Genomic DNA, 25,347 nt, shown 5'->3' on the forward strand with positions numbered 1-25,347 from the left:
AGTATGAATTTGATTGGTCGTGTTAAGGCAGGGTTACTTCTTTGAGTGTTGATCGTGCTAAAGGAGCACATATCTTTCGGCCAGTTTGGGGAGGAGTAAATTAGATTTGAGCAGAGTGGATGATTCTTGAGAAAGTTTTCTAACTAATAGGGTATGTAATTTGCTGGTGAATCAGAGTTTATAATGAGATTCTCGTTCCTTTCACATGATAGATGTGATGTGTTATGCCGGATTTAGATTTACATGTACAAGGTAGCAGTTCATTCTTGAAAGGAAGATCACGAATTTTGGACAGAATGGCCAGTTTTAGATATTTAGATGAATGTTATAACTGCTCGATAATCCCTGAGAAGGGTGCGCATTTCAAAAGGCGCATTATGTTTTGACTTACGGATATTCATTGGTATTGCAGTACTCACTTAGTTAATAGACTACTGATATTCAAATTATTGCTATGTGGCACGAAAGAATTATGAAAGTATTCCTTATGGGAAGATCGTGAATGTAAGATGTATTAGTCATTCTAGTGCTGGAGTTGGGATCAGCTACAGTGATTCATGTGTTTGATGAATTTGGAGACTGAGAGTTCTTATAAGTATATTGTTTCGGGTTGCGGCCTGTTTGAGGTGAGTATTTTATTTTAACTCACTGGAGGCACTAGTTGCGCTAATTATTTGTGATGGCTACGCACTGTAAGTGTGCATATATGTGAGGTTTGAGCAAAATGTGCGGGCATCGGGGCAAGTATTCATACTCAAAAGAATGCTTAGGCTATGATATGCCTAGAGTTGACTGTTAAGCGTAAAGTTATAACGTTTCTCGTGTTTGTACCTTTGTTGAGAACTACCTGGGCTACATTTGAGGTTACAAAGAGGCTAATTCCTCTAAATAAACGGGGTAGTTACTATTTCTGCGTTAACTTGCCAATTTGAAGTATGATAGCAGACTTTGCATATGCTTATGCTATGGCGTGTTATTTATACCAGTCCAGGAGCATGAGAATCTTATTTCATTATCATATACATGTGTACTTGTTTAATTGCTCTTGTATGATATGCTGGGACTGGAGGCCTGTGACCATGCCAGGCGATTTATGTTATTAGCACGTGAGTTGTCCGTGCGGATCCATATACTGATATTATTGGCACGTGAGTTGTCCGTGCAGATCCATATACTGATATTATTGGCACGTGAGTTATTCGTGCGGGTCCAGATATTGATACGATAGCACGTGAGTTGTCCGTGCGGATTGATCTTAATGTGAGCTCTAGGAGAGCTGGTTACCTTATTAAATTCGTATGTATGGGTTCTACTATATATAATAATAATGAGCTTATAGCATCACAGTTGTGGCGGTGCTTGTTGAACTTACAATACGGTCCTCTACTTTGAGACATTTTTCATTTTTGGGTACAAGGTTGCGAGTTGTGTAGTATGTTAAGTGATTATATTCGTGATTATAGTTATAGTTGATGCAACTTGTTCAGACTCATACATTGTTTAAATGTAATATTCGTGTCTTGAAAAGAAATTCTGAAAGGTTGGGAATTGAATTTCCAAGGTTTTTGGGCTAAGGTTAAATTAAGGATTTTCGGTTGTATTGTGTTGCCAGGCCTATGTGGAATAGGGTGACGTGGGATCACCCACGGGTACGTGTGTGGTAAGATGGAACAGTGATTTGATGGCTTGGAAACAACTCTTGACACGTTCGAGGACGAACGTATGTTTAAGTAGGGGAGAATATAACGACCCGGCCGGTCGTTTGGAATATTACAACCCCGTTTCCTCATTTACTACTCAAATTGTACTTTACAGTTGTTGTGTGAATTACCGGGGTAATTGGTTCGGGTCCGGTGAGGTTTTGAAATGAATTGGAATACTTAGTTCCAAGGTTTAAAGCTTAAGTTAAAATACTGACCGGATGTCGACTTATGTGTAAACGACCTCGGAATGGAGTTTTGATAATTCCAATAGCTCTGTATAGTGATTTTGGACTTAGGAGCGTGTCCGAAAAATTAATTGGAGGTCCGTGGTAGAATTAGGCTTGAAATGCCGAAAGTTGAAATTTTGGAACTTTTTGACCGGTGGTTGACTTTTTGATATAGGGGTCGGAATCTGATTCTCAAAATTTGAATAGCTTTGTTATGTTATTTATGACTTGTATGCAAAATTTGAAGTCATTCCAGATTGATTTGATATGTTTCGGCACCTGATATAGAATTTGAAAGTTCAAAGTTCATAGATTTTGATTTGAGGTGTGATTCGTCGTTTTGATGTTATTTGATATGATTTGAGGCCTCGAGTAGGTCCGTGTTATGTTATGGAACGTATTGGTATATTTGGTTAAGGTCTCGAGGGGCTTGGGTGTATTTTTGGATCATTGGTTGAGAGATTTATAAAGTTAAGAAATTTGGGAGTTTGACCATGGTCAATATCGGGTCAAGACGACCTCTTTTCAGTGTTTTAAGTGCGCAAGCAGGTCCGTAGCGTATTTTATGATTGAAATTCATATATGGTTTGTGTCCGGGAGATTCCGGATGAGATTCGGGGTGAGTTTTGAGCGAGTACGGATATTTTGGCACTCTAATATTGTTCTGGCACTTTTGGGGGCGCGGACCGCGCATTTTGGGGTGCTGAGGCGAAGGAGAGGTGCGGACCGTAGCAGAATTTCGCGGCCGCGCTTGGAATTTTGCGGACCGCGGTTGGAAGTTTTGCAGATCCGTTGGTCCGACTTCGGAAGCCTATATCTTTTGATCTACAAGGAATTTAGAGGTGATTTAAAAATAAAAATTGTAGCCCTTCGTGTCTAGTTTCTAGAAAGATAAGGAAGTCATCATTTGGACATCTGTAGTGAAAGTTATAACCAAAATACTAAAGTCTGGCAGTGCACCCCCAAGAATTTCACGGACGCACAAGTTTTTCGTGACCGCGGGACCCGGGGCGCGGCTGCGCTTGGAATTTCGCTGACCGCGAAATTGGAGTTCAGAGGATGTACTATATATCCGAGGTTTAGGGTATTATTTCACATTATGGACCTTGGGAACTTGGTTTGAGACGATTTTTCGTGAGTTTTTCAAGAAATTCATCGAGATAAGTGATTCTAACTCGGATTTGGTTAATATACATGAATATATTAATGATTTCATCATCTGATTAGTACTTTGAGGTGGATTGTAGAAACTTCATAAAATGAATTTTCGAGATTTGAACACCGATTCGGAGTCGGATTTGAGTGAAATTAGTATGATTGAACTCGTAATTGAATGGGTTGTCGGATTTTGTAACTTTTGTCGGGTTCCGAAAGGTGGGTCCCACGGACGATTTTTGAGCTAAATTACGGATTTTTATGAAAAATTAGTATTTTCTCATGGAATTAATTCCAATAAATTTTATTAACAGAAACGAATTATTTGTGGCTATATTCGAGGTGTTTGGAGGCCAATTCACGAGACAAAGGCATAGCGGAGTAAAGAATTACACGGTTTGAGGTAAGTAATACTTCTAAACTTGGTTCTGAGGGTATGAATCCCCGAATTTGGTATGATATGAATTGTCAAAGGTGACACACACGATATGTGACGAACATGTAGGTGTGAACCACAAAAATTGTGTCTTGAATAAATCCTATGAAGTTGTAAAAATCAAAGAATCATGTTATTATCTGAACATGTGGCACGTTTTAGAGGAATTAAGCTGAGGCTTGTAATAAAGATCGTGTTTAGGCTACGTGTCAATATTTATGACCCATGGGGTCGTGTTGTTAATGAATTAATTGTTCAAAAATATACATTTCATACTCAGTAATAATTATCCATTGTGAGGATATTTATGGGATTGAGTTGCGCAACGCAGCAGGCCATAATGGATTTATACATCATTATTATATGGATCGGGGCTGCCCGCCTGCAGCAGGCCTTATTGGCTTTACTATTTTATGGATCGGGGCAGCCCGCCTGCAGCATGCCTTATTGCCTTTTTTATTTTATGGATCGGGGTTGCCCGCCTACAGCAGGCCTTATTGGCTTTACTATTTTATGGATCGGGGTTGCCCGCCTGCAGCAGGCCTTATAGACTTAGTTATTATACGGATCGAGACTGCCCGCCTGCAGTAGGCCATATTGGCTTTGTATTACGCTTGGGCTGAAGGAGCCCCTCCGGAGTCTGTACACACCCCAGTGAGCGTAGATGATCATCGATATTCGGGGTGGACTTCCCAGGGCATGGACTTGCCTTACTTACTGCTTATATATATATATTTGGGATGATTTTCCCAAGGCATGGACTTGCCTTACTTATTTGTATTGTAATGAGTTATGTGGACATGGATCTTGTGAGTATCATTTATATTTAGGGATAAATTATCCCAGGGCTGGATTGGCCTTATACGGTACTGGGTGACTGACTGTCAGTCGATGTGCATATATATATGGGTTGGAACACCCCTGGGCTGCATTGGCCATAAACAGTACCGAGTGACCGAATAATTTGTGACCATTATTTACATGAGGTCTTTATACTGAGATGTCATATGCCTCATATTATGCAGTATTGATCTATTTCACTTGTACTGAGTTTAACTGTTGAACTTGAAAGCATGCCTACATTTCTGTACCATTATTTTTACTGGACTATACCTGTGGAGCTCATCATTTCTTTCATCCCAGAGGTTAGTCTTGTTATTTGTTGAGTTAGTTGTACTCATACTACACTCTGTACCTCGTGTGCAGATGCAGGTGCTCCCGGATACGACGAGCACTAGAATTCGGAGTTATTTCTGTTGGAGAGTATCAAGGTAGCTGCTTGACGACCGCAGACTTGATTTCCTTCCTGTTTAGTTATTGTATTGTTCTATACTTCAGATAGTGATGTTTATCAGGCAGACTTTGTATTTATTTAGATGCTCATATACTTAGTGACACCGGGTTTTAGGAGTGTTATATTTGAAATTGTTAGATTTCTTCCGCTGAATTTAGTTTTTTTTTTCAAAGTTAAAAGATATGGTATTTTATTGAGATTTTCGGCTTGCCTAGTATTGATATAGGCTCCATCACGACAGGTGAGATTTTGGGTCGTGACATATGCAGTTAAGAAAAATTACTTCAAATTAGTACTATGACTCAAAATTCTTTATTCCTATAAAACAAGAAAACTAACTACACCCGGTTCAAGTAAAAACCAAGGGAAAATTATTACACAACCTAAAAAAGTAAAATTAAACTAAAAGACATATTTTAGGATTTTTAAATTTTTTGATTTTTTTTGTATTTTTCTCGTTCGACTTCAAATCCCTCAAGAAGCCGTCGACGAAATCCATCGTCAGGAAGAGTCGAAACTAAAGAATTAATTACTAACTATTACAGGCCGATATAATTCAGAGTTATGATCACATACCATATTGTCTAAGAAAGCAAGAAACAAATCAAACAAAACCAACTGGCAAATAGAAAACAAGTACAAATACAATCAAATAGGAGTACCCCACACTTAAGAAATTGCATTGTCCCCAATGCAAAACAGTAAAACAAGAGTGAAAAGGTAACTCCCTGAGGCCCGTGGCTTACTCCTCATCAATACCCTCAAAAGTGCGCAGGTACTCTTCATCATCAGAGGGAAAAGAGTTGGGTCCTCAGCTGGTGGAATCTGTACTCCAGCAGCTAAACCCAACCACTGTTGCGAGCCCGTGGAGAGGGGATGGTCCTCCTACAACTCTACCAAGGCAACCTCTCCCCGAGCAGCGCGAAGGCGCATATCAGCATATAGCATTTGTAGTGTCTCCTCAACACGAACAAATCTTTAATCTACAGGAACAACAGCAGTGGGGGATGGGGGGTTCACAACTGTGACATCAAAAGGCTTAAGAGGCCGCAAAACCGGAATCTCCCGATCATAATGGAACTCCTCCTCCACAAGGTGGGTCCTCAGAAGCCACGTGATCATACTCAGAAAATATAGGTGGCGGGCCCCAAGTGGTCGTACTCGAGACATGTGCTCAAGCATAATTTTACCCAGATCAAACTTCATCCGAGTCAAGATAACATAAATGAGGCACACCTTCAACAGGGAGACATCAATGTCGTTCTGGGTAGGCATGATCTTTGCATTAATCAAGCGGGGAATGACTCTGGCGGGACACTAGAAATGGAACTTCTTCATGTCCTTGTGGAACTCATTAGCATCTCGCGTCCATGTGGCAAAAGACCCCGCGCCACACAACTGGCGTCTAATATCAGGATAGGGGGTCTGACATAGCAACCTCAAGAATAACTTATGCGAATGCTCCGTGAATCCCATGATCTGATTTATTACCTAGGAAGAAAATGGAATCATCTTGCCTCGCACCTCCACTTCATACACTGCATCTAAATTGACCTCGGGTTGCCAATTAGCATAAAACTCCTTAAGCATGTTCACATTCACCAACTCACCGGGACGGAACAAGCTTTCAAAACCCATGTATCTGATATTGTTGTAAATCCCCAAGTATTTCCTGGCTAGCTTACCATCATCAATGCCAACTTCCGGGTCGGGACTCACCGCTAGAACAAAGGTCCGGTACCACATCCTAGCATGAGCTGGCACAGCCCGAATGCCATACTTGTAGCCTGGTACTATATCCGCATCAGGATCAATGCGCTCCTTTTCCTCCTCTACTGGGGCAGGGGGAGGTGCCCGCCTACCTCCTCGATGGCTACTAGAGGCAACCTCTGAGGTACCTATGTTAGAACGTTTGCTAGGACGGCGAGTCATTGTACCTGCACAAAACGAACAACATTAGCCACAATACTATAAATAAAAAACAAGACCGAATGGGGTAACCACCCCACACTTATGTTATTGTCATGTTCACAAGTACAATGTATATCGGGGACTCAGACTACCCCATTGAAAGCACACCACGAGTAATCCACAACCCACCCGACCACCAACATAACCTTACAACAACATAACCACGGACTACACTAGTGTAAAAGATAAAATTAAGAAGCTAAACTAGTAATTAAGAAAAGAAGCATAAGAAGTTAGTCTAATCCACTACTAATAAAATTTACGATACAATACAACACTACACAAGTACTTAACATGAATCGGGCACCCCATTTAGCACCTAGCAACACATTAGTATGGGGTGGTCAATCAATTAGCACTCGGGGGTAACAAATTAAAGTTTTACAACATACGAACATGACCTCTCACCCCACACTTATCATCTAGCATCACACCCCACAAAGCACTTCCCTTTAACGTTAGCAATACTACACAATTTTATGTCACTAAGACATTTCAACAAACACATTGTGGGCATACCTTTCACCTTCTTATTTCAATTCAAAGTGGGTTAGAATCATCATACAACCACATCAAAAATATCATTCACCACAACCACAACATCACCACATCTTCCTAATAGCACAAAGTGTACAAGTTTACACAAAACTTCACCAATTTTCGGCCACTTGGCACCCCCACTAAGCCTCAACATAAATTAATTCCAACACCATCAAAACACACCAAAAATCACCCATAATCATAAGAAAAATAAAAACCCCACAAGTTTATGCAAGAATTTCGGCCAAAATAGAAGAAAAATAACTAAAAGATTAGCACAAAATAAAATACCTAGGGTTAGAGAACTTAAAATTAAGTTAACTAAAATCTACAATTAAATACTAAAATAAGGAGAAGAAGAACTTACCTTGATGAGTGATGGAAGAGTGAGAATTGGAGGTGAACTTTGAAGAAGAAGAAGAAGAAGAATGGGGGATTTGGGGGTGAGTTAGAGAGGAGAGGTTTGAGAGAGAATGAGAGATATGGTGGAAAGTGGAGAAAAATAACGGGTGGGGGGAGTAGCAGTCTGTCCCATTTTTTTTTAAAATTAGATTTTAATTTAATTTTTTTTTAAAATTAAAGGCCAAAAATTTTATACTACCGCACCGCTGGGCGCGGCGCCCCATGCGGCACGGTAGTGGGGTTTTCCAGAGAGCCATCTCTGACAGATTTTTCCCATTTGACCTAGCGGGACACCCCACACGGCACCTCATGCGGCGCGGTAGGCCAATTTTCTCATAGTCCCGATTTTATTTTCACCTTTTTAGCCTACAGGTCGCACCCCGACTTTATTTTGTACTTATTTTGTGTTCGATTCATGCTCATACCTGTTAAAACAATTACCAAAACTCCTAAACTCTAATAATCCTAAAATACTATTACCTAACTAGTCTACAAAAGCAATAAAGAGATGGAGGATTGCTTGTCAAATCCTTCAACAAGGTACTGTTTCAACTTGTGCCCATTAACCTTAAAACTGTCATTCCCTTCTTCATCCTGTATTTCAATAGCAACATACGGTGAGACGTGTTTCACCACATACGGACATGTCCATCTTGATTTGCATCTTTCGGGAAACAACCTAAGTCTACTATTGTATAGTAAGACTTTGTCCCTTTCATGAAACTCATTTGGCTTAATCAGACGGTTATGCCACCTCTTTGTCTTTTCCTTAAATATTCGCTCATTTTCATACGCGTCCAGTTTAAACTCCTCCAATTCGTTCATCTGCGCCAACCTGTGTTTAACTGTAAGACTAAGATCAAGATTAAGCATCTTAATTGCCCAATAAGCTTTATGTTCTATCTCAACAGGTATATGACACGATTTTCCATACACAAATTTGAATGGTGAAGTCCCTATAGTTGTTTTGAACGCAATTCTATACGCCCATAGAGCTTCATCCAACTTTGCAGACTAATCCTTACGAGAAGTACTAACCGTCTTTTTAAGAATTCATTTAAGTTCATGGTTAGCCACTTCAACTTGCCCACTAGTTTGGGCATGGTACGGGGTTCCTGTTTTGTGTGTGATCCCATACTTAGATAACAATGTAGCAAACTATTTATTCACAAAGTGCGACCCATTGTCACTAATAATCACTCGAGGTGTTTCAAAGCAGGTAAAAATGTTCTTTCGTAGGAACTCACACACCACCCGAGCATCATTGGTCCTAGTAAGGATTGCTTCGACTCATTTAGAGACGTAGTCAACAGCTACTAGGATATACTCATATGAATAAGATGATGGGAACATACCCATAAAGTCAATGCCCCAAACGTCAAAAATTTCACATTCTAAAATGGAGTTTAGTGGCATCCCATCCCTCTTGCTAATGTTACCTGCCCTTTGACACTTGTCACATGTAGCTACATACACCCGTGTGTCTTTGTACAAAGTAGGCCAATAGAAATCGGCTTCCATGACCTTTGCTGCAGTGCGATTTCCACCATAGTGTCCTCCAGCTACTCCATCATGGCATTGAGAAAGAATGCTTGCCATCTCTCCTTCAGGCACACACCTTCGAATCACACCATCTGCACATAATTTAAACAAGAAAGGGTCATTCCAAAAATAACTTTTTACCTCACCTTGAAGCTTCCGTCTTTGATCACGAGAGAGGTCACGCGGAAACCATCCACTAGCCAAAGAGTTGGCTACATCAGCATACCAAGGTGGCCTTTCGGAGATCGCAACAATGGAAAACATCTGCTCATCGGGAAACTCCTCCCTTACATCAACTGTTTCAACCGGAGGTCTCTCAAGTAGAGATAGATGATCGGTGACTTGATTTTCTGTGCCCTTCCTATCTTTGATCTCCAAGTCAAACTCTTTGAGCAATAAAACCCACTGCATCAGACGTGGCTTGGACTCCTTCTTACTCAACAGATATTTCAAGTCTGAGTGATTTGTGTGTACAATCACTTTGCTCCCCACCAGGTATGATCTAAACTTGTCAAAAGCAAAGACCACAACAAAGAACTCTTTCTGAGTAGTGGCATAGTTGACTTGGGCATCATTCAGCGTCCTGCTGGCATAGTAAATGCTCGTAACTGGCATCTTTGCCCCAGAACTGCCCCCACAGCTACATCACTGGCATCACACATTATCTCAAATGGCTGGCTCCAATCAGGTGTCACCATAATAGGAGCACTTACAAGCTTTTCCTTTATCAATTTGAATGCTCGTAAGCACTCCATATTGAAAACAAACTTGACATCTTTCGCTAGCAATGCAGTCAACGGTTTGGTAATGCTGGAGAAGTTTTTGATGAACCTCCTATAGAACCCAGCATGTCCCAAGAAACTCCTTATGCTCTTCACAGAAGTTGGTGGAGGGAGCCTAGCAATTACATCCACCTTGGCTCTGTCAACTTCAATTCCATGTGCAGTTACTTTGTAGCCCAAGACAATTCCCTGTTTCACCAGTGACACTTCTCCCAGTTAAGAACCAGGTGCGTGGCTTCACAACGTTCAAGCACGAGCTCCAAATTCTTCAAGTAGTCCTCTAAGTCATCACCAAAGAGGGTGAAATCATCCATGAATACTTCTAGACACTTCCATTTAAATAAGAAAATATATATATCATGCACCTCTGAAAAGTGGCAGGGGCATTACACAACCAAAACGGCATCCTCCTGTAAGCAAAAATACCAGACGGGCAAGTGAATATGGTCTTCTCAACATCTTCTGGGGCAATGGGTATTTGACTGTAGCCAGAGTACCCATCCAAGAAGCAGTAGCATCCATGCCCAGCCACTTTCTCGAGCATTTGATCAATAAAGGGGAGTGGGAAGTGGTCCTTCCTTGTTGCATCATTTAGCCTTCTATAATCAATGCACATTCTCCACCCAGTGACTATTCTAGTGGGGATCAATTCATTATCTTCATTTTTCACCACTGTCATGCCCCCTTTCTTAGGTACAACTTGTGCTGGACTAATCCACTAGCTATCAGAGATGGAAAAAATCACTCCAGCATCTAGCAGTTTGATGATCTCTTTGTGCACTACCTCCTCCAAATTTTTGTTCAACTTACGTTGGGGCTACACCACTGGTTTGCTAATTTCTTCCAACAGAATTTTCTGCGAACCTATCAAGTCAGTAGAAATATTACAGGAAAATTGTTAGTTTCAAGAAAAACATATTTAAGTGAGTGGGAAGGCCTTTCAATTCCATACTAGGCTTAGAAGCCTCCTCTTTTAGTTCCTCCTCATCAACCACTTGATCCTCAATTTAGGATCTTCATTATCCACAATGTTAGACTGAGAAATACACCTCTCTAGAGTATCCCCTACAAGCTTGTCAAGCTTGTATTTTTCAGCCAATTCTCCAACAACATCCAGCTTGAAACACGAGTAGGCGAATGCCTCATCACTTGGGTATTTCATCATCCTCTTCATCTGCAACACCACTTTTTCGTTTCCCACTCTGAGCATAAGCTGCCTTTCATAGATATCAAAGATAGATCTGCCTGTACATAAGAATGGCCTCCCTAGAATTAGAGGCACCTCCTTGTTCACCTTCATATCCACCACAATAAAGTTTACGGGGAACACAAACTTGTCCACCCGAACTAGAATATCCTCAATGATTCCCTTAGGTAAAATGGTGGTCTTTTCATCCAGTTGTAGGGATACTGGTATTGATTTAATCACTCCAAGCTCACCATCCAGTTTCCTGAATACAGACAGAGGCATTAGATTTATAGATGCACCAGAATCACATAGGGCCTTATCAAATTTTTTACCCCCCAACGAGCATGGTATGGTGAAGCTTCTTGTGTCCCCACACTTTTGGGGAATTTTATTTCGTAATATGGCACTGCAGTGGGCATTCAGCTTGACCACATTTATCTCCTCCGGTTTTCTCTTGCTAGACAAAATTTCCATCAAGAACTTTGCATAAGCAGGCATCTGAGTGAGTACCTCTGTGAAGGGAATGTTCACATATAGTTGTTTGACCTTCTCCATGAATCGCCCAAAACATTTGTCAAGTTTTTTCCGCTTCATCTTTTAAGGGAATGGTAGAGCTGGCATATGTCTACTTTCTCCAATCTCCTTTTGTACCCCACTACTCTGGCCTTTCTTCTCTTCACCTTTTTCTCTGTTGGTGTCTTTGCCTGCTTGTTCACCACCTCGGGTCTAGCTTTCACCACTGGATCAGCCAATGTTTTGCCACTTATCAAAGTTACAACTTTGATTGTTTCCTTTGGGTTTTTTTTAGTGTCAGAGGGTAAAGTCCCAGGAGCCCTCTCTGATAACAAATTTGCAATTTGTCCCAATTATCTTTCTAAATTCCGGATGGACGTTCCCTGCTCTCGAATGGTTGCGCCCTGCTCTCGGATGGCTGTGCCCTGAGTCTCAAATTTTTCATCTGATTTGTTGATGAACGACTTCATGAGATCTTCCATACTAGACTGATTTGACTGTTGTGGCTGGTATTGTTGCCTCTGTTAGTTCTGAAAACCTGGTGGTCCTTGACCCTGGGGTCTGAGATTATTTTATTGCCATGAATTCAAGCTCCCACTAGGTGAACTCCACGAAAAACCTGGATGTCTTTGACCCATAGCATTATAGTTATTCCCACCTTGGTAGTTTCCTCTATTAAAGTTTCCCACAGTGTTGACTTCCTCAGTTGATGCTTGACACTCATGTGTAGGGTGTCGCAATCCATAAAAGTCACATGTTGTTTGAAGCTCATTCTGTACCTTGGCCAATATCAGTTTTTTTATCTCCATGGCCATGGTGTCTAGCTGGGCTTGCATGGATGTGTTAGAGTCCACCTGGTGAACCCCAACTGATTTTCTTATGTCATTACTCTCAGTCGGCCACTGATTAGCATCCTCCGACGTTTTCTTCATTAGTGGACCTCCACATGCAGTATTCAGATTTCATCGAGAGGACGGTGTCAGTCCATCCCAAAATCCTGGAGTTGCATCCACAAATCGACTCCATTGTGCTGACACTTTCTGACTATCTCCTTGAATCGTTCCCAAGCTTCAAAAATTCTATCTCCTGCTGGCAGAAATTGTAGATTTCCCTTCTCAACTTCCCTGTTTTTGCAGCTAAGAAGTACTTGTCAAGAAACTTCTTGGTCATATCTTCCCATGTCCTAATAGAACTTGCGGGTTCTTTCAATAAAAAGGGGAATGCCCTTAAGTAGACAGCATCCTTTGATACTCTATTGTATTGGAAGGTGTTCATGATATCTTCAAAGTCTATCAAGTGAGTATTAGGATCTTCGTTCACCTTCCCTCTGAAAGTGCAGTTGTTTTGGATAGTTTGAAGTAAGCGTTGCTTCAATTCGAAGTTGTTTGCTGCTATGGGTGGGGGTCTGACACTTGACAGTCCTTGATTATATACTGGCCTAGCATAGTCACCCAATGATCTTCCAGGCCTGGGCGATGCATTCTCGAATTGGTCTTCAACAAAGGGTCGGTTTAGATTGAATCTTCGACCCCCATCATTGTTGACAGTCTCATCAGCAATTCTCTGGGCTGCTTTTTGTTGTGCTGCCTCTCGTGCAGCTAAGTCTACTCCATCATTCTCTTTGTTCGCCATGTTATCTTGAGTCGATGTTTGACCCAAGAAATTTTCTGTTAATTCTCTTTCTTTTCTCAGTTGTCGCAGGTGTTTCTCCAACTCTGGTTCGTAGGATATCACTTCCTTTGAAAAAGATCGAGTCATACACTAGAGAAATCAAACCTGTATCCTGCACACAAGTAAGAAACATGAATAACTAAAGTAAAAATTGGTTCCTAAATTAGTACTAAAAACTATTTTAAATACTATTGATTGTCAATCCCTGGCAACGACACCAAAATTTGACGAGCGCAAAACACAACACAAAATTATTGTTCGCTAGTCAAAGATAGTATAGTTTAATTATCGTCTCCATAGGGATTGAATTTAAACAGTGTTCGAATAATCTCCAGTTGATTACTATCCAGGAAAATTAACACTTGATTTGATGATTGTTACTACGGTCAGCTACTAAAAATTAAGAAAATAGCAATTGATTAAAAAAGACAACAGATGGGTAACAAAGAATTATCAATGAGGGGGATAAGAGTATTTGACTAGATAGGTGAAAGATAACTGACTCGGGGTCTAATTCTTGAGTTAATTCACTCTATAATACGATTGATTCTCACGAATTCAACCGATAATCAGATTGCATTTGAAGTTAATGTTCCTCTTTCGATTAAACGTTAACTCAATAATTAATCCAATTGAAGCACGGTAAATAATTGCAACAATCAAATGATGGTTATGATCTAAAAGGTAACTTCTCACGAATATTTCTCCATTTTCTAGTTCGATTAACAATTCAAAAGGCTCTTTCAATTACCTATGTGAATCATGAATTTAAACTAGAGCATAAGATGTGAAGAAATTCAAATTCAAACTCCTCTTTCTATTAAGCAAAACAATAAATAACTCAAAATACAAATTAAAGCTCCATCAATTAATTCTAACAATTATCAAGAATCGAATCCCTAATCAAGTTATCGAAACACCGTATCTGTCAACACCCTAATAAAAATTACTCCATAACAATGGAGTAATACATCTCAAATAAGTTTAAGAACAAAGAAAACATCAATTCTAATGATTTGATACATATACATGTATTGCACCGATTGCAGGTTGTAGTATTGATGAATTCTTGAGTCTTCTTGCCTTGGTTGGTTCTCCAATCTCCCATAGGTCAAAAGTCCCTTCAAAATCATTTTTTGTTATATTTATACAGTGTAGAAACAAGCTCGGATGAAACTACCCTTTCCTAGCCGAACTTGGAAATCACTCTGACAATTTTGCACAGCCGCGGCGCGCTAGTGAGGAAATCCAGAGAGCTCGCATTTTGCTTGGCAGACTATTTTTGCGCTGCCGCGCCGCGCCTCGCGGCGTCCCATGCGGTGCGATAGTGGCTTTTTCTCAGAGTAAATTCATGTGTTCACTTTTCGATATCCAGACTTGGTCCTCGACCCCCGAACGTGATCCCGGCTTAATTTTTTAGGCTTCTACTCAGACTTCAAAGCTCCAACTTGTTCGATCTCGCTCTAAATTATCTAAATAGCTCAGAATCATTTCCTACAAGACATAAAACACGTAATAAGTATAATTTACTATCAAATAAGCTCAAACACACGTAAAATGCAATAATTAGAGTGTAATACTACGGCTAAAATATGGGTTTCTTACCTATAATGTAGCAGTTAAGAAAAATGTTAAGAGATAAAAGACAATTTACTAGAACCACATAAGCAATTCATAAACTAACCATTGATACTGCATAAAGTTGAGTTGACTCGAAACCATCCTGTGCACTAGAATAAAGGTGTTGAATTTCATCTGACCGCACACTGCATTTGATGAAGAAAAAGGCAGCTGGTCTAACATTCAATAACCTCCTAGATATACCGACAAATATGGGGCTGGACTGCTTAAAAACCAAGTATTAGATAGCTTCTATGAAGGTTGAATCCACTGATGCAGTCCTATCAGAGAGAGAAACGCATAAACCAAGTCCTCAAAGAGCTGCATAGTCTATATTAATTAATTCGACAGTGTCAAATTTGACAATTTCAGAGAATGTGTCTCTATGTTTGACAATTAACGTCTGCATATGATATTACATCTGTGAAAATGATTTTTTATAGCAAGTTAAAAAAAAAGGATTGTGCTTTTTGTAGTGCTCAAGCAATTTCCTTGCTCTTGATGTTGCCCACTTACTGCCAAATATAAGTACTCCCTACATAATTTCCATTAAACATGATGTAACTTCAGGAAAAGAGAAATAGTCTATATTATGTCTGGAAACTTATCTGGCGCAATAGCGCTGACAAATGATGAAAATAAACAATTTATGTAAATCAAATTCATCACCATATCTTTCCATTTCTATCAAAAAAAGGAGAAAAATAGAAGTGATATTAACTGGATTCACGAATTAAACACTAACATAAGGCAAACATATCAAACATGAGAATTTTCAAGATTTCACATGATTTTGCAATTCAGGTGGAAATTATCATTATTATAAATGGAAGTAACTCTGGTTCCTCCAAATTTTGTGGTGTATCTCTCTAACATGAACTGAAAGGGAAATACAGAAGGGAAGATACTGATAATAAGGAACACAAATTATCACTTACAAGGGTATCTGCAGGCACTCCAATTTCTTCAACAACTTTTCGAACAATGCTGTCAAACATTTCCTGAGAAACCCTTCTGTTAATCAACTGACACTGGTTCAGGTCTGGGTTGCTTTCATGGCATACTATTCCAACTTCTTGGGGCTGTCACAGTTGCAGAGAGCATAATCATGGTTCCCCCAAGTTAATCTTGAAATGAAGATGAGAGCTTTGAAAACATGAAATCAGTCACAGATCCGAAAGCCAATATGTGTCCTTACAATTAAATAACCATCATAGAGAGCTTAAAACGTGCATAAAATACAGAAAGAAGAGCTCAAATATATGGTGATAGGTGGTGTAAATGAAGTAACAAGCTACCCAACTCACAAGCACCTTTAGCTAATGGATCTAAAATGGTCTTGGAGTCTGTCGTACATGGCTTGCCTAGTGCGGTTTACCTCCCCTGTGTGGTTTGCAGGCTATTACACCGGGAGATTTATCCAGTGCGCACCAAGTGTAGCGGTTGCGGGTTTCCCTCTTATCAAAAAAAATCAAGACTATTAAATACATTACACACAGCAATTTTGGCATTGTCCTGCAGCTGTATTTGCCAAGTTATTTGACTCCGCATCCAGTTGCTGTTAACTCTCTCAGGACCTTTCAGTATATGTTCACTTAACCTTTTTTTTATTTTTTTGAAAAAGCCTGTCGTAGAAGGTTTTAAATTGGGGAGGCCAAACTAGCACATGAAGATGAAAGGCTGACACTGAGTGGGTTCATTAACTTGTTGGGTTGCAACAATTTTGCAAATCCTACTTCCCATTTTGAGTTGTTAAAAGCTGATGCTCAGCAAAATTTCTTTATCATTTTATTAAAGATTCCCTACAACATCTTATTGATGGAGACGAGATACCCCCGGATGGCCTCCAGGAAAAACAAAATATCCTGGGAATTCTCCAACTTTATTACTTCATTGAAGCACAAGTATTCTTTTGTCAGAAATCTCGACAACCGCACCATTACCGAGGGCACTTGATGTATGAATCATCTGCAAAAATCCATGTCATAGTTTTTACCACAAATGAATTGCAGTCTCGTTTACTGCAATATGAGTTAGAACATTTCCATCCATTTTTGTATTCTCAAACTGCCTGCTCTGTGCAATGTCAGATGTAGTTCTAGATCTGTCAAATAAGAACCTGGCAATTGGGATGTGCTATAAGAATCAATTCTATGTATAGATTCTTAAATATCACATTTGCCGCAGACCTTTTGTTGAAATGTTGAAAAGACAAATAGAAAAAGATGCTAAAGAAGCAAGTCAAGATTGTGTTTCTTACTTTGCAGTTTATGATTACACATATAATAGAGATATACAAGATACAACCACTTCCAATAGGAAGAAAGATAGTTCAAACAAACAATTATTGCAGAAAATTTTACCTTCAGATGGAACTACAAATCTTTTCCATATAGGACTTAAGTTTGTGCCCACAAAAGTCCTAAGTAGAAAAATATTTTTCCGTAAGATAATTTTTTAGTTCTAATTTCTTTCTATTTTTGTTTAATCTTTTTTCATTGATAAAAGAATAATATTATTGAAGCACAAACATGGTAGAAATAAATACTGTCTCAGTTTCAACCAAGAATGGAAATCAGAGAAATGAAGAACACGATCAGCATTATATTTACACAAGATGCATTTCTCGAGCTATTGTATTGAAAACTTAGGTCAGAAATCAAATGATCAACAAGACAAGCAAAATTATTAACAAGCATATCAGGTTGAAATGCATACAAAGAAATAGGTAAAATATTTTCATCAGCCATATCAACTTCTGGGTTGACCTATCAAATACCATACAGTTCAGTGGATGGGATCCCCAATCTGACAAATATAACATTCAGTCTGGTCAAGATACATATTTAATTTTTTCTTCATTATTTTAAAGTTTTGAAAAGCAGCAAATACAGAATAATTGGTAACAACAAATTTTTGTTTATAGAAACTGCGTCAGTTCATACAAAATTCTTATTGGAGGGAAACAAAAGAAAGGAACGTGCAATTTCTGATTTCTCCCTTGTAAAGAAATGATGAGAGTATATGAGCATTTGATGACAGTTCAGCTCGCAAACTAAAACAGACTTCTTTTACTTCAGAGAACTCCTCTTTTATCCATCACATCAATTCTACCACTATCACATATTGCTTTCACATGAAAAGATTAATCTCAGGTGCAAATCTTCCGCAAAAAAATCATATCAGGTAAAAATATGTTTGCATTGGTCTCTCGTGAAAGAAAAAAAATGACCTTTTAACGTAAGTAATTGCTTTTATCAAATTTCTCAAGCATATTTCTATTGACTAGAATTCCTTCTTCTTTTTTAATCTTTTATCCTTTTTCCATTTAGGACAAACAAGGACTGGAAATGTTATTTGTGAACGAGGAGAGCTGAAAAAAGAAAGAAAATAACTAAGAGAATAAGAAATTGCACTCAACTGATCACGTGTCAAAGTGTTCCTAAACTATCTATATATACATTTGCAGGATAGGAACTTCAGATGCACAATCATGTGGAACAGTCTAGACCCAATACTAGTACTAAAAGCAAAAAGAGAACGTTGTTTTCTTGGAAAAATACTGGTATACTGAAAATTAAATAGAGAAAATGAAGTCGAACAAATAACTGAAATTTTGTCCTTCAACCTAACTATCTAAGAGAGAATAACTGCTTTGACATAACGCCGTTATGATTTTTAAATATATGTATGTGGTTGCATTACAGCCCGGAGAACCAACTTAAAATTCTTATACTTTTGAGTGCCAAAAGTACTTACTTACCCTATCTTGGCCCCACCCGTACTTAAACTTTAGTACTACATTCTTCAACTCTTAGATTAAATAGGCTGTGAATTTCACCAGAGGAAAAAAAAACCTTCTCTAGGTTTTCCATCATATGTACATCAACTAGATAGACATTAATAAAATTGTGGAAAGCAGGAAGGAAGGGAAGAAAAATATGTAAGAACCTATAGTCTGTGAGACCAAGATGAAGGCAAACATGAGGCTATTGTTTGGAATCATTCCCCATACTGTAAAATGATCACTCATCATGTAATAAGTTATCTGTTGTGGGAAAAATATCAAAGGGCATGCATCTTGCTTCTTGCCAAGCTATGCATATATCACATATTAACTTGAATCTGTTATGCATTATAATATTCAGTTCTCTTTTTTCATTTGATAACCTACTAATCTCCTAAGGATAATGCTGTCGCCGAAGTGGTAATCAACATGAAAACAGTACGTAACACAGTAAGTGGTAATCAATATGAAAACAGTACAGTATGATGTTCATTACACAGAAGTGAACAAGCAATTGCCTAATAATCCAACATTCAGAAAGAAAAAAAGATCTAGAGGAGAAACCCAACGCCAAAAGAGTTTAGCGTACCCTAAACTTTAGTCCATTGTAAAATGATAGAACTTTGCTGAACTCTTTCGTCCCATATCTAACAAGAAGTTATACCAATCCAATTTCAGAACAAAGTCCATAATCTTACTAGAATAAGTATACAACTGGCATTGAACTTAAAAAGAAATATCCATGCTACATATAATTGTAAAAGATAAAAGAAAGTAATAAGCTAAAGACCAAATGCTGAATTTCTGCACGTCTTAGGCAATAAAATTTGCCCAACCGGATGGAAGACGAAATGCATTATATCGAACTACTATTAATACCTCTACCTCAATGATTTCTTTCTGACGCTATTAACCAGAAAATAGTAGATCTCGAGGGAGGAATAGAGAGTTTCACAATGAAGTGCCATTCTCGGGCTAACAACACAAACGAAACAGTGGAATTGCATAGTACAATTAATCAGTGAACTTCCGTAGCATGGAATTATGGAAATAGATAGCACCACCGATAAGAACTAATTTTATACATATATAGCACCAGCAGTAAGAACTAATCAAATGCTTACTTTTAGATTAAAATTACAAAAATATAACATGTTTAAAACCCTTTGCATGTTTATATAACACAATCTATTATGACGTAATTCTAGGTGCACACATGAAGACATTGACTCTGATCATGTGAAGGACTAGACATCCAACCTGAACGAGGTTCATTTGGTTCACGAACTAGTTATGCAAAGATTAAAATGTAGGAATTGCTAGTACTAATACCGGAATAAGTTATTCCCTGTTGTATGTTAGGGATATATTAGATATGCCCTAGATCCAATCTCATATTTGATGATTTGAACATATTTTTGTGAATGTTATTTGATATAAAAATATATGGCATTTGATATTCGTTTATCATAATTATTATTAATTGTTTGATTAATTCAATAAGGTCCTTGATTAAATTTTAAGACTTGTCATCATGATAGAGATCATGATAATGAGAGTAAAGCCTCTTACAATTTAATCTAAATTTTATTCTTGATCGTAGGATTATTAATTTGGACATTAGTAATCCGGTTAGATCAATATTTATGTGATCGTCTTTATGGAATAAAGATTAGTTGATCTCATTAACTAAATAACATAAATAGATGATGCATATAGAGATATGATCATTGAACCGATTCATTGGATAATTCCTAATGGTTAGAATTACCATAAACTGTCAATAGGATATTCTCTTGAAGAATGTGATGTAAGAGTTTCCTTTGACCTGATATCATCATAGTAATTGACAAGTTATTTATTGTGCTTTGATACTAGACACCTATGGCCCTAGGGCGATAGTTGAAAGGATATTGGGTACGATTAAATACTTGTAGAATTAGTGATTGATCAAGATGGAATCTGTCAACTCTTGGTAATGAGTTTAAGCTCCATGTTGTCATAAATTATAACCGACCAAATTAAGACCTTGGCCAGGGCGATTGAATGAAAGAAGAAAAGAGTTTCTTAGGTCATTCAATGGTCGATTATTTTTTATATGAACACATAGTCAGTCGCCTATTAGGATTTGACAGTTGAACCATATCCTAGGGTAACCCAGAGCTATAAAGATAGAAGGAATTAATACATTATTCTTCTACAGGTTCTTGAGAGTAAATTATATACTTCATGTTATTCGGTCGTTAAGGAGTGTTGCTAGACGCCACCCTTGATTAGTATATTGATGTGATCAATTTACTACCGGTTTAGTATTGAACCTATGGGGTCGCACACTAACGAGTGTTCTGATCTTTGTTAAAGGATTAATTACTTTATTATTTGATAATTAAATTAAAGAATTTTATTAGTCAAATAAATTCAGTTATTAGTCCAAATAAAATATTATTATATTCTTTGCTAGCACATAGGATATAATTAATATTGTGGACAAGTTGAAGTTTTCTATTTTAAATAAAAAAATTAAATTACATCTCTTGGTTGATATATATGCACTTGGTAATTATAATTAATATTTTTAGAATTCAATTTAGAATTGAATTCCATAAATGAGTTACATATTTTTATTTTAAAATGTTGACTAATTTGTATAATTCAATTTAGAATTGAATTCCATAAATGAGTTACATATTTTTATTTTAAAATATTGACTAATTTATAGAATTCAATTTAGAATTGAATTCCATAAATGAGTTACATATTTTTATTTTAAAATATCGACTAAGTTATAGAATTCAATTTAGAATTGAATTCCATAAATGAGTTACATATTTTTATTTTAAAAGTATGACTAAGTTGTAGAATTCAATTTAGAATTAAATTCCATAAATGAGTTACATATTTTTTAAATATTTACCATAAAGCATGTGATTTGTATTTTTCAATGGAAATTATGTGTGTGTGTGTATATATATATATATATATATATATATATATATATATATATATATATATATATATATATATATATATATATGTGTGTGTGTGTGTGTGTGTGTGTGTGTGTGTGTGTGTGTGTGTGTGTGTGTGTGTGTGTGTATATATATATATTGGTGGATCGGATTGCATGCCGCAATAGACTTATTGTGATATTGATCTTACACATATTGTAAAGTCATGTAAAAACCAAGAGAGTTATTCTTGAGAAGAAAATTACTTTGAGAAAGTAATAGTGCAATACAAAGCCAAAATAGAAAACTAGTACAAGAAAATTATTTCTTGTTCTTCTACCTTTGAGTTGAGATTTTTGAGAAAAATTTCAATACAATATTTTCATTCAATTTGTTAACGGAATTTCATTGATCAAAGAGTTGATACAAGGATCAGTCTCGGTGTGGATACGCATAGAATCTTCGCACTATCGAAGAAATTTAAAACGACACTCTCTTCACCGGGTACGTCTTAGATCCGATCTTTGACATACAAAATAAATTTTAAACACAAAAAGTTCGGCCTAGGATTGTTATTGTCTTCCGCTGCGTGTTATAAACACCTCTATGCAATCCTACATTATATTCAGTATTAAATGATACTTAGATTAATGTATAAGTTAAACCAGTGTAAGTTATACTGGAAATAAAATGTTACTCCCTCCGGTCAATAATAATTTTTAGCCTTTGGCACACCCTTTAAGAAAATAATAACTCCTGAAGAAAAAAAGGTATATAGACTAAATTACCCTTATTTAAAATTTGCATATTGTTACTTTGACACATTGGGATATGTAAATGAGGGCAAATTTTAGAAAAATAAAATTAATTCCTTCTTGATTATGTAAAAGGACATTTATTTTAGACCAAAATAAAAAGGCCAAAAGAATCACTTATTATGGATAGGAGGGAGTAACTAATAGTACCAAATTGTTTACCGGGATCATTTTTTCTAATTTCTCCAACCAAACGGCCACATGTTATGGGCAGATTTCCCCATATAACCGGACTTTTTATAAACTAACCATGCCAGAGTGATCAAATGCAGAAACATGAAAAAAATGAGTTGTCCAGAAGAAAGAGAAGATCAAAGTATAATAACCTCAGAAATGGAGTTCTCCAAATCGGAATCCTGATGGGGAATCATGTCGTACAGTTGATCAAATTCCACAAAAACCTTTTGTGAAATCACAAGCAAAACTTTTCATATACTCCATAATGATAAACAGCATGTAGATATACAATTACAGATATAAGCAAGAATCTGAAGGTGACCTGCGACGGAGACAAACCAGACGGGCAAGAAACAGGGCGGCTCAAGTGTAGGCGGGATAACAAAAGTTTAACAGGAGGCCTAAATTTTTAAAACAAAGTTATACCGAGTATATGTTTTTATAAGTCTATTTTTTTTTAGCTTTTTGAGTTATAAAGTGTTAATAATCCTTTTTATAATTAATTTTTCGTAATAATTCATTTTCAATTGATAATATAGCCAACTCATTTAATTTTTCTTGAGATATTATTAATTTTACATAAGATTTTATAGAGCAATAGAGGTATAGAACTATTGGAAGTTTAAATTTCTTAGAGATAGAAGGTGAGTAAGAATATTAAAGAGAAATACATAAAATATGTAGAAGTTTCTGAAATATAAAGAGATCAGGAAAAGAAAGATTAACTTGGACAAATTAAGAAAAGGAGAGTAAAACAAGTTATCTAATGAAGGAGTAAGAAGTGAAAAAATTGAAACGTTAGGAAATGTCATGACCCAATTTCACCTATAAGTCGTGATGGCGCCCAACACTACAGCTAGGCAAGCCAACTAATAAATTAAGCATACATTGATAAAATTTAAAACTAAGAAAATATAATAAAACTCAAACTCTACCAATGTGTGTGCCAAGACCTGGTGTCACAAGTGTATGAGCATCTAGTAGATTATACAAAACCTCAAATACTGTCTGAAATAAAAATAGACAGAAAAAAAAATACAAAGAGAGACACTAGTAGCTGCAGAGCGGATCAGAGAAACAGTTCACCACTATGCCCCTGGATAACGTGGGTGTAAGACGATAGGTCTCCCACTAGTACTTGCCTCAGTTCCTGCACAAAAAGTGCAGCAAGTGTAGTATGAGTACGTAAACAACGTGTACCCAGTAAGTATCAAGCCTAATCTCGAAGTGGTAGAGACGAGATGGCCGACTTTGACACTCACTATGGGTCAATAATAATAATTGAAATACAACTAGGATATTTAAATCAGCATGATTTACAGAATTTAAAAATAATTTATTTAATCAACGAAAATAATCAAATTCCTTCAAATGCAATAATTCTCAATATATTAATTAAATTTCTTCAATTCAAATAATTTCTAATTTATAAATTAAATATCATTTACAGGAATAACAATTAATTCTTTAACAAGCAAGAATAATAATTCATTAAATTTTAAGGATTCTCCAATTTATCAATTAGTTTCGCAAGCTTGAAATAACTATTAAAGTATCGTGTAATTATTATTATTAAGCACGATTTCTGCCGAGGACGCACAGCCCGATCCAGAGTGTCGTGTACACTGTCGAGGGATGTGCGGCGCGATCCATAGATGCATCTATCCTACCGAGGCTTTTGGCCCGCTCCACAAGAAAGGAGGACATTTTTATGTACCTCCGGAAGGAGAGTATATTTATTATAAGATAAATTCGGGAGGAGAACAATTTCTTTTAACAATTAATTAATTTAAATAGAAAATCAAACATATGAATTTTCCATCCTTTAATATTTTTATCTAACAATTCACAACATATATATAAATATATCAAGTAATATTAATTAAACAAGGAATACAGTTTACACAAATAATTTATGCTTTGAGTCCTAAACTACCCGGACTTTAGCATTAATAGTAGCTAGGCACAGACTCTCATCACCTCGTGCGTACGTAGCCCCCGCAATTAGCAGCAATTATTCAATTTAATCCCTATGGGGTAATTTTCGCCTCACAAGATTAGACAAGAGACTTACCTCGTCTCAAAGTCCACTTTTCGATTATCGCGTTGCGTAAAATTCTCGATTCAATGCCGAAAAATCCGAAACTATCCAAAAGTTATATAAATAATTAATATATGTTCAATAATTCGAAATTCATCTATTAAATAAATTGCTCTATCCAAAATGATAAAATTCCTAAAATTCACCCCGGGCCCACGTGCACGGATTACAGAAATTTTTGAATAAAAGCGTTACCCATAATCTCAATAACTCAAATATATAATTTATATCCAATTCCATAACCATTTTCGTGGTTAAAATCTCATTTTTATAAAAAATAATAATAAGTTTTTCACCTAAACCCTTGATTTCTAAGATTTACTAGTTACAATCTACCCATAATCTATATATTTAACTCAAAGGGTGTAGAGTTAACTTACCTCCAAGTTGTTAGTTGAAAACTTCTCACAAAGAGCTCTGAAATCGCGCAAACATGGAGGAAAAATGAACAAAAATGGATTGAGCTTCATCCAT

The 25,347-nt window shown here is 37.1% G+C and overlaps 1 pseudogene; it reads right to left on the reverse strand.

The window, feature by feature from the left end:
- The window catches only part of LOC107820015 (nudix hydrolase 9-like), a 36,268-nt pseudogene extending 10,921 nt beyond the window's left edge, over nt 1-25,347 (reverse strand).

The sequence above is a fragment of the Nicotiana tabacum genome, chromosome 22 (genome assembly GCF_000715075.1).
Source record: "Nicotiana tabacum cultivar K326 chromosome 22, ASM71507v2, whole genome shotgun sequence".
In the NCBI taxonomy this organism is placed as follows: Eukaryota; Viridiplantae; Streptophyta; class Magnoliopsida; order Solanales; family Solanaceae; genus Nicotiana; species Nicotiana tabacum.